This window comes from Macrotis lagotis, chromosome 4, assembly GCF_037893015.1.
Source record: "Macrotis lagotis isolate mMagLag1 chromosome 4, bilby.v1.9.chrom.fasta, whole genome shotgun sequence".
Taxonomy (NCBI): domain Eukaryota; kingdom Metazoa; phylum Chordata; class Mammalia; order Peramelemorphia; family Peramelidae; genus Macrotis; species Macrotis lagotis.
This window is the reverse complement of record NC_133661.1, coordinates 190,296,343-190,305,269: the sequence shown is the minus strand read 5'-3', so window position 1 is coordinate 190,305,269 and position 8,927 is coordinate 190,296,343. Positions and strand designations below refer to the sequence as shown.

At 36.1% G+C, this 8,927-nt stretch overlaps 1 pseudogene; it reads left to right on the top strand.

Moving 5' to 3' along the window:
- The first annotated feature begins 3,340 nt into the window (after nucleotides 1-3,340).
- Nucleotides 3,341-8,111, top strand: LOC141522837 (olfactory receptor 4F6-like; annotated as a pseudogene).
- The last annotated feature ends 816 nt before the right edge of the window (nucleotides 8,112-8,927 follow it).

Genomic DNA, 8,927 nt, shown 5'->3' with positions numbered 1-8,927 from the left:
CCCCTAGATGATACAAGTATTTTTTTTCCCCAAATATAGCTGTGGACTACATTTTCCCTCTCACCTTTAAAGGACTTTCCTGAAACAGTACTTTTAAAAAAAATCTATAAATTTTGGGGAAGCATTTTAAATTTTCTGGACACAGTAAAAATGATTTTCAAACGTTTCTTTGGTGCAGTGATTGGGTTAAGTGGCTTGCCCAGTGTCACACACTAGTAAGTGTTAACCGTCTGAGGCAGGTTTGAGCTCAGATCCTCATGACTGTGCTCTCTACCCAGTGTACTATCTAGTTGTTTCAAAAATTTGTTTTTAGGGGTGGCTAGGTGGCACAGTGGATAAAGCACTGGCCCTGGAGTCAGGAGTACCTGGGTTCAAATCCGGTCTCAGACACTTAATATTACCTAGCTGTGTGGCCTTAGGCAAGCCACTTAACCCCATTTGCCTTGCAAAAACCTAAAAATCAAAACAAAAAAAAATATTTGTTTTTAAAGAAGACATTTTTCTAACCTGCAGGGTTTTCTCTTTAATCCCAGCAGCCACCAAGAGTGATTTAAATGTTGGCATACCAAATTACAAATGATTATTTCCTTAGGTATTTTCTATTCACCTTCTCTGTCTCCCTCCTACTCCCCCCTTCTCTCAGGTAACTCATTAGCTACTTCTCTTGGCTGTTTGGGTCAAACCAGTAAGATCCAAGAAGATAATTCCCTTGGTCCAAGGAACTCAGACTAGCCACTGTTGGTTCTGCCCTCACTAGGGCTGCTAATTAGTTTTCTTTTCACCTATGATAGTATTTTCTGTGGTTCTTTGTGCAGGCTAAACTACTGAAGATCCTTGTATTTCTTGAGTATTGTGTTGCTTCAGCCCAGGTAGGTAGAGAAGATGGATGTAAAATTGATCACAAAAAGAATAGATTTCCTCAGATTTCAGTGGTAGAATGTTATGGTAATAGAATTAAAATTTACAGAAGTGAGTGGGAAGCTAAGTTTTAGACAGGAAGGATGGAGAAGATCTGAGCTCCAAAGAAAAAATAAATATGAGGTATTATAGACTATGGAGAAGGTAAAACATTCTGTGAAATAACCCTTTGTTTTAATCCAGGACAAAAGACTCACCACTAATTAACACTAAGGATTAGGTCAAACATAAGGCTGTGATAAAGAGTCATGAATTCAGTCTTTTACTTTTTGCCCCTACCAATGATACATTTTTAATTTTCCTTTTCCTTTTAGGAAGGGAGGAAAATTAACTACAAGTGGGTGAGAAGGAAGAATTTTTATCAAGTGGTTCACTTCTATTGCTACTTAAAGATCAGATGTATATAATCAATCAGCTGCAATGGGAAGGTTTTCAGTTTGGAGCAGTACAAAGTGTTATTCCTGGATACAAATAGCAGTGGAATAGAAATTGGTCTGTTGTGGAAAAAAAAATCATCAAAGAATCATTCAGGCTGATAGTAATATACTATCTGATTGTTCCTTTGCTATGGGATGGAGGCAAAACAACAAAAATCTTATTTTTAATCCTTAAATAGAATTTTTGTTATTAGGGATTATTTTCAGTTTCTATCATAGCAATTTAAAGAGGAAAGTGACAAAGACAATAGAAAGAGTGGAGCTCCCAGAAAAGAGAAGACTTTCAAGAACATACATAGAAGATTGTAATAAGATTGGCAATCATCATGTGTTCTTAGAGATCATTGACTTGAATTTAAAAGGAATTTCATTTGGATTTAAGGAAGAACTTTTTAGATCAGTGAGAAGGCACAGTGCTGGGTCTGAAGTTAGTAAGACTATTTCCCTGAACACAAATATGGCCTCAGATTTGTGTGACCTTGGGGAAGTTGCTTAACCCTGTTTGCCTTGGCTCTTCATCTATAAAATAAACTGGAGAAAGATATGGAAAACTACTCCATTCTCAATAGCAAGAAAATCCCATATGGGATCACAAAGGGTTGAACATGACTGAACAACGATAAGAACTTTTAGAATACTGGAAAGATCAATCACTCATATTATGTACCAAACAAGGCAGGGGATTCTCAATACCTATAACTTGAAGAAGAAAACATATGAATCTATTATAGGAGACTTGTCACTTCCTTTGAGAGAAAAATATAATGTTGGACTCAAGAGAGTGAGTAATAGAGAAACATTTACTTTTTTTTTTTTACCAAAGTTATTTAATCTGATAAAAGAAGCCATGGGTTTAATATCTGGAAAATCCATGAATTCCTTGAAAAGCATATAGAACCAACTAATCACTTTGAGCTAACCATTCTTATCTGCTATTTGTTCTTGATGACTAGGATCTGAGAGGTTATCTAGTCTAATCCTTTCATGTTTATTACTGAAGAACATTGAAGTCAAGGAAAGTTGATTGACTTGCCTAAGGTCATGCAGGTATAAAATATTAATTTTCTGACTAGAGTCAGTATTGTTTCTTTAGTCTGACATTTCCTTTTCATCAACTCTGACTTTAAAAGACACGCTTATTTTGGAAAACCAAGTCCACTCTCAAAGGACAAAAATTTGCCACCATTGAAGATATTCTAAGCCATTTTTAAAGGAATTACAGATTTATTTAGAGCAACCACAATATCTTTATCAAGTATTTCTGCTACCAAATATTCCCTTACTCATCCTCTGAATTTTTACTGCCAATCTTTACCCATGCATTAAGTCAAATTCACTCAGACAAATTCAATTCAGCAATAAGCATTTTATAAAGTAAGCTTTACATACAAAGCAATGAGATAGATGCTGGACATACAAAGATAATCAATGAAAGTGTCCTCGTCTTTGAGATCTAACCATCTAGTGAACCATCCAACAATCAGGTAGTATTCCTCTCTTCATTGTCTTCACCAGAGCCTCCTAAACTCCATGGTTTCAGCACTGATATTTGTTGTCATGATGCAGTGGATAGAACAAAAGAGATGGAGGTAAGTAGGACCAAGTTCAAATTTTATCTCAGAAACTTACCATCAGGAACTTATCTCAGAAACTAGTTGCAACAGAGCAAATTTCCTTACTAAAGTCATTTATCTTATTGACATCAAGTCCTCTCATTTACATTAGTAAAATTATCTAACCTTCTCAGGGGAATACTTTGATGGCAATTACATTTAATTGTACCCTTGTTTTCACACCTTGTTTCACAGTAAGAAACAGGGATCTTGAAGAGGCTATTGCCTTGTGTGAAAGGTTAAAATACAATTTGACTTGAAACACAGATCCTGAGCAATTCAGAGCACTAATATTATAGCCACATATATTTTTTTATATTGTTATCCCCTTCCTTCAGGCAATATCACTGCAAGCTGTGCTCATTGAAGTCAATGGTTGAAGTGAGTCATTCTGTAGTGGTTGAATTTGTGTTCCATGGACTCTCTGATTCGTGGGAGATCCAGCTTCTCTTTCTGTTCTCCTCTGTGGTCTATATGGCAAGTATTCTGGAAAATCTGTTCATTTTGCTTACTGTGATCTTTTATCCACATTTTACACTCTCCTATGTACTTCCTATTGGCTAACCTGCCCCCGCACTGACAATGGGCAGTTCCATTGCAGCCCCCACAATGATCTGTGATCTTTTCAGGAATCACAAAACCATTTCATTTGGTGATTGTGTTGCTCAGATGTTCTTTAGCCATGCTCTTGGTGGTATTGAGATGGTGCTGCTCATTGCCATGGCCTTTGACAGGTATGTTGCCATATGTAAGCTTCTCCATTATCTTACCATGATGAACCCAAGAATGTGTATTTTGTTTATGTTTCTTGCCTGGATCACTGGGGTCATACACTCAGGGGTCCAATTGACTTTTGTTGTAGACTTGTCTTTTTGTGGTCCTAATATATTGAATAGTTTTTTCCTGTGACCTACCTCAGTTCATCAAATTGGCCTATACTGATACTTACAGACTGCTAATAGTGGGTTCATCTCTCTGGCTTGCATTTGTGTATTGATCATCTATTACATCTTCATCCTAGTCACCGTACAGAAGTATTCTTCAGGTGTTTCTTCCAAAGCCTTCTCCACCCTGGCAGCTCACATCACTGTGGTACTTTTGTTCTTTTGTCAATTGATTTTTTCTATCTGTAGCTTCATTCTATATCTCACCTGGATAAGTTTCTTGCCATCTTTGAAGTAATTGTTACTCCTTTTCTGAATTCAGTCATCTGTGTAACCATGGAACAAAGAGATGAAATTGGGACAGAGGAGAATGTACAGTCCAGGTTGTTCTCTCTTTTTAAATTTATCTTGCATTTTACAATTTTCCTCTAATCTTACTTCCCTCCCCTCACCTCCACAGAAGGCAATTTGTCAGTCTTGACATTGTTTCCATGGTATACATTGATCCAAATTGAGTGTGATGAGAGAGAAACCATATCCTTAAGGAAGAAATATAAATATAAAGAGATATAAAGAGATAGCAAGATCAGAAAATAAAATATGTTTTTTTCCCCTAAATGTAAGGTAATAATAGTCCTTGGTCTTTGTTCAAACTCCACAGTTGTTTCTCTGGATACAGATGGTATTCTCCATTGCAGAGAGCCCCAAATTGTCTTCGACTGTTGCACTGATGGAATGAACAAGTCCATCAAGGTTGATCATCACTCCCAAGTTGCTGTTAGGGTATACAGTGTTTTTTGGTTCAGCTCATCTCACTCAGTATCAGTTCATGCAAATCCTTCCAGACTTCCCTAAATTCCCATCCCTCCTGGTTTCTAATAGAAAAATAGTTTCCATGACATACATATACCATGGTTTGCTAAGCCATTCCCTAATTGAAGGGCATGTACTTGATTTCCAATTGTTTGCCACCACAAACAGGGCAGCTATGAATATTTTTGTACAAGTGATGTTTATACCCCTTTTCACCATCTCTTCAGGGTATAGACCCAGTAGTGGTATTGCTGGATCAAAGGGTATGGATATTTTTGTTTACCTTTGGGCATAACTCCAAATTTCTCTCCAGAAGGTTGGATGAGTTCACAACTCCACCAACAGTGTAATAGTGTCCCAAATTTCTGACAACCATTTCAACAATGATCATTTTCCTTTCTGGTCATACTGGCCAGTTGGAGAGGTGTGAGGTGGTACCTCTAATAAGTATCTCTAATAAGTAATGATTTAGAGCAATTTTTCATATGTCTATGGATTGCTTTGATCTCATCTGTAAATTGTCTTTGCATATCCTTTGATCATTTGTCAATTGGGGAATGGCTTTTTTTTTAAAAATATGACTCAGTTCTCTGTATATTTTAGAAATGAGTTCTTTGTCAGAAAAATTAGTTGTAAAGATTGTTTCTCAGTTTACTACATTTCTTTTGATCTTGGTTACAGTGGTTTTGTCTGTGCAAAAGTTTTTTAATTTAATGTAGTTGAAATCATCTAGTTTGTTTTTAGTGATGTTCTCCATCTCTTCCTTAGTCATAAACGATTTCCCTTTCCATAGATCTGACAGGTAAACTAATCCTTGTTTTTCTAATTTGCTTATAGTATTGTTTTTTTATATGTCTAAATCCTGTATCCATTTGGATCTTATCTTGGTATAGGGTGTTGAGGTGTTGGTCTAATCTAACTTTCTTCCATGCTAACTTCCAATTTCCCCAGAAGTTGTTATCAAAGAGAGAGTTCTTATCCCAATAGCTGGACACTTTGGGTTTATCAAACAGTGGATTACTATAATTGTTTCCACATTTGGGTTGTTCTCTTAAAGAAATTCTCAAAAATGCCTGGTGGGTCAAGACCATGGATCTTGAGACTTTTGAATCTGGAGGAATGAAAAAGTTTTTGTTTGAAGCAGCAGAGAAAGATATATATTTATGCCACAGAATATGCCTTGGTTTGCTACATATAACCAGAAATTTATTACCTTCAAGAATTTGTATCTTCAGCTAATTAAAGTAATTTTAATAATAATGATAGTTGACATGTATAGCAGTTATAATGTGTGAAGACCTATGCTAAGTCTTTGAAATTATTAACTCATTTGATCCTCACAATAATCTTGGGTGGCAGAAGGGTGTTATATAAGTATTTTTTCACATTTTATAATTAAAGAAACTGATTTTGTAGTTATGTGATTTGCCCAAAGTCTCTTGGTGATTAAGTGTTTGAGTCAAGATTTGAACTTATGTTTTCTTCCTGACTCCAGGCTCAGGGCTTTCTCTATTGGACCACTTAGCTGCTTCTAAACTCCTGAACTATGCTTCAGTTCCCAGAATGAGAAGGAGAAGTGATACAACGGTCCCACAGTACTGGAAATGAATGTTATTTCCTGTCCCATCAATATTTCCCTCACAATATTTAACTTTTTCATAGTAACCACAATCTTGTAAGCACAGGTAACCCAAGTCTATTTCAACATTTAACTGGTTCATTTCTAATTTCATTGCATTTAAATTTATTTCCAAAGTATTATGTATAAGGTATTGTACTAGGACTTGAAGACAGGAAGACAAAATGGAGTCACTCTCTACTGTGATGTAGTGGAATGGGTGAAGCCATGCAGTCCTGGGTTCAAATCTTACCTCACATAGTTTAATAGCTGTGTGGTCCTGGACCTATTGTTTAGCCTCTCTGTGTCTCCATTTCTTTATTACATTAGAATAATAATAGAACTGACATCAAATGAGATAATGTTTGCCCTATGTTTAGCAAACTTAACAATTCTATTTAACTTGTCATCTACTCTTATTATTTTTTTAGGTCTCTTTTTTGTAAGGCAAATGGGGTTAAGTGGTTTGTCCAAGGCCACTTCTCAGGGTGCTTTATACTTGTATTTGCATTCTTTCCTCTCATTTATTATTAGGATTCCCCATTATTTCAATATTCACTTTCATTTCTTCTCATATTTTCATCTCTAACATGAACTTAGACAATCATAGAATCATAGCCTTTGAGAATTGGAAGGGATTTCACCAGCCCTATATACTGATCCATACCTCAAATCAATCTCCATTATATTAAATCTTAGAAGTTGTTATGGGGGCAGCTAGGTGGCACAGTGGATAGAGCACTGACCCTGGATTTAGGAGGACCCTGAGTTCAAATCTGACCTCAGATACTTAATAATTGCCCAGAAGTGTGACCTTGGGCAAGTCACTTAATTTAAATATTGACTTAATAAAAAAAAATTTAAAAAAGTAGTTATAGGCAACTTTGTGGTGCAGTGAATAGAGTTCTAGGTCTGGAGTTGCAAATCTGGCTTTATTAACTGGATGAACCTGGGCATGTTGCTCACTTAACTGTATTTTTCTCAGTTTTCCCATCTGTAAAATGAGCTAGGGGTTAAGTGATTTGCCCAAGTTCGCACAGTTAGGTAATTATTAAGTGTCTTGGGCCAGATTTGAACTCAGGTCCTCCTGACTCCAGGGATGGTGCTCTATCCACTGCACCACCTAGCAGCCCTTTGACTCTGGTGTCTTTGCCAAGAAAATCCCGAATGGGGTCTTGAAGAGTGGAATTTTACTGATTATGATTGTACAAACAAGGAAGAAATGTTTTTACAGATCTTCCTGGATGGTTGACCTCTATCCTATTTCAAGACAAGTCTTTCTATTTTTATATAATACTAATGATTAGAAGTTTTTCCTGCCATCAAATCTAAATTTACCCATTTGTAGATTCCACCTAGAGCTCCTCAAATAAACATCAAATAAACATGCAATCCTTGTTCCTCTTGACAGCCCTTCAAATATAGCTGTCATATCTTTTCTACCTTGCCTTAGACTTCTTTTTCCCCTTCATGTAAAACATGATCGGTTTTTTCATATACAATAGTACCTTGATACTTGTAGACTTCATAACTCATTAAAGTTATTACTTGTACCATTTTGATGTGAAAAAATTGTTTTAGCCCTCCTAGCTTGCTAGAACTTGTGTGATTCACCATGCCTTTCTACAAGAAAAAATGCTTCTTCACTTGCTGCTTGCTCCTCTCTTAGCATGAACTAGAGGTTGACCATCAGAATAAAAGCTCACGAATGATCCAGAACCCCAGATTAAGCCCAGTTAATCATTGGGTCTTTTGGTTCAGAGTGAATGTAAATAGCAATGGTTACTATTTTGGCCATAAACCTTTGGGGCCTCCCCTCCCCTATTGACTTTTTTTTTGACTCTGAAAAAGTAGTTATTCTTTCCTTCATTTCTTGTTTACCTGTCTTAATCACTGAGAAACCCTGAAGGTTTTGTCTTCTGGTTTAATTTTTTTTTTTGACTAAGCAAAAGTGACTATTCTTGGTCAGTCAAACTGTGACCTAGGAAATACCCCTCGTTTTAAAAGGTCAAGGTCTTTCATCCAAAGCCACCTCTAGATGATCTGATCCATATCTGGCCACTGTTTCCAGAAGGCTCCAGAGGAGAAAATGAAGTTGGTAACTTTGTATAGCTTAAATCTAATTCCATTACATGTCTTGGCATCACCACTCTGATAGCATGGTCCTTTTCCATAATGAAGGAAAGGAGCAGCTAGGTGCTACAGTGAATAGAGCACTGGTCCTGGAGTCCAGAGAACCTGAATTCAAATCTGACCTCAGACACTTACTAATTACCTAGCTAATTACCTTACTAATTACCTATCATTCATCAATTGATGGACATCCCCTCAATTTCCAATTTTTTGCCACCACACAAAGAGGTACTATAAATATTTTTGTACATATGTGTCCTTTTCCTTTTTTGTTTATAATCTCTTTTAGGAGATAGACCTAGTAGTGGTATTGTGAAGTCTAAAGAGTATGTATGATTTTTGATAATTTATCGATTGGTAAATGATTCTTATTTTTATGAATTTATGAATTCTTATTTTTATGAATCAATTCTTTGTGTTTGAAAATTGATGTCTTTTGAAGAGAAATTTACTTCAAAACTTTTTTCACAGTATTGCTAATTGTATTTCCCTCTGTCTTATTTCTCCATCT